At 57.4% G+C, this 2,427-nt stretch overlaps 1 pseudogene; it reads left to right on the forward strand.

Annotated features, from left to right (window-relative positions):
• Window positions 1–263: 263 nt before the first annotated feature.
• Window positions 264–1,430, forward strand: LOC146767123 (uncharacterized; annotated as a pseudogene).
• Window positions 1,431–2,427: the final 997 nt, after the last annotated feature.

A 2,427-nucleotide genomic window follows, 5' to 3' on the forward strand; every position in this document is an offset into this window, starting at 1 on the left:
TCCCAGACTTTGGCTGGATGGAGGAGGAGGCTGCGAGGAAGATGCCCTGGGACACCGAGGCAGGTGAGGAGGAAGTCAGTGCCCCTTTCCCCCTCTCTCCTGCTCCATCTCCCAGCCCAGCCTGGCCCCCAGCTGCAGGACAGCCCCGCTGCCAGTGCCCTCCTGCTGGGGACACACTGGGGGGATCTGCTTGCCCTTCCCTCTGGCACAGAGGCAAATCCCATCCTCTCCTTGTCCTTCTTCCCCCAGAGCAGGAGCTGAGGATGGAGACCAGGAAGGACAAATCCCTGCAGCAGAACCTCATGGAAGAAGTGATTTTGAGCAACTCCACAGTGCAGGAATCCAACAGGGAGGAAAATCCTTGGAGATCTCACAGGAGGAGGGGCTGCAAGCCCAGCCCAGGATGCTCTGAGGAGGAAAGACCCACTCTGGGCCAGGAAGGTGGACAGAGCTTCAGCCAGAGCTCGGAGCTGGTGGTCCCTGAGAAGCTTCCAGATGGGGAGAAGCCCTACAAGTGTGGGGAGTGTGGGAAGAGCTTCAGGCAGAGCAACAATCTGAAATTACACCAGATGATCCACACCCGGGAATGGCCCTACGAGTGTGGGGAGTGTGGGAAGGGATTCAGCTGCAAATCCCACCTTGTCAGGCACTTACACATCCACACTGGGGAGAGGCCCTACAAGTGTGGGGAGTGTGGGAAGGGATACAGCTCCAGCTCTCACCTTGTCAGACTCCAATGCAGCCACACCGGGGAATGGCTCTATGAGTGTGGGGAATGTGGGAAGGGCTTCAGCTGGAGCTCCGACCTCATCATCCACCAATGCATCCACCCTGGGGACAGGCCCTACGAGTGTCCTGAGTGTCAGAAGAGGTTTCACAGCAGCTCCGGTCTCCTCAGACACCAGCGGATTCACACAGATGAGAGGCCTTTCCGCTGCCCTGACTGCAGGAACTCTTCAAGCAAAACTCCCACCTCATCAGGCACCAGCGCATCCACACTGGGGAGAGGCCCTACATGTGCCCCACCTGTGGGAAGACGTATCACAGCAGCTCAAATCTCCTCCTGCATGAACGGATTCACACCGAGGAGAGGCGCTTCCTCTGCCCCGACTGTGGCAAGGGCTTCAAGCACAACTGCAACCTTGTCAGGCACCAGCGCATCCACACTGGGGAGAGGCCATACGGGTGTCCCCAGTGTGGGAAGAGCTTCACCCGGAGCTCTCACTTGACCAAACACCAATGGAGCCACCAGTAAGGGAAATCCTGAAAGTTCCCCAGCTGCACGAAGAGCTTTGTGCACTGCTCCAGCTTCATCCCCCATTGGAGGAGACCCTGTTGGGAAGAGCCCTGGTGATCCATGTTCCCTGTGATCCATGCTGGGAAGACACCTGTCCCTTTTCCTGCCCCTGCCAGTGACCTTATGTGGGATTGAAGGACATGAGGGTCTGGCCATGGCCCTGTCACTACATTCACTCCCACCTCAGGTCATTGCCAGGGGCAGGAAAGGGACTCTGTCTTTCCCTGAGGAGAAGGGTGTCCTTTCCATGCAGGAGGAAACACGTGGCCAGGAATATACAAGTGATGGTGATGTAGTTTTCCCTGTAACTAGTTTTTCTTATCCCTTCTGTTGTCAATATTTTTTCTGTTCCTGTTTGTTCTTCATCTTGTTGCTGTTCCCAGTAAATTGTTCTTATTCCAGCCTGGAATCTTTGCCTTTTGTGCATGGTAAGTGGGAGGGCAACAAATGGCAGGGCGGTTTTAGCAGGAGCAGGAAATTGAGGAATCCCATTCCTGAACCCCGACCTGTGGAAACCGAGCATCCCAGCTGGTGCCAGCCCTGGTGGCCATGGCAGCAGCCTTGGGAGCGGGTCCCTGGCTGGGGCTGAGGGAACCTCTTCACTCTGGTGCCCAGGGACAGGAGTGGAGGGAGCGGCTGCAGCTGAGTCGGGGCAGGCTGAGGTTGGATCTCAGGAAAAGGTTTTTGCCCAGAGGCTGCTGGGGCACTGCCCAGGCTCCCCAGGGAAGGGTCCCAGCTCCAGGGCTCTCTGAGCTCCAGCAGCGTTTGGACAGCGCTGCCAGGCCCAGGCTGGCAGTGTTGGGGTGTCCTGTGCAGGGCCAGCAGTTGGACTCGAGGATCCTGATGGGTCCCTCCCAGCTCAGCCAATTCTGTGGTTCTGGGATCCATGACCCTGGAGATGAGAGTGCCAATTGTTGCCATGGCAACGGGTTCCAGGTCTGAGCTGGTGTCCATGGCAACCACCCCTGGCATGGGGTCTCCATGGAGCTGCCCAGGGACTGACCATAGCAACAGGGGCTGGGGATGGTTGCCATGGAAACTGGCCATAGCAACAGGGGCTGGGGATGGTTGCCATGGAAACTGACCATAGAAAAATGTTTCCTGGAGATGGTTGCCATGGAAACTGACCA

Source organism: Lonchura striata, chromosome 5 (genome assembly GCF_050655825.1).
Source record: "Lonchura striata isolate lonStrDom1 chromosome 5, ASM5065582v1, whole genome shotgun sequence".
NCBI lineage: Eukaryota > Metazoa > Chordata > Aves > Passeriformes > Estrildidae > Lonchura > Lonchura striata.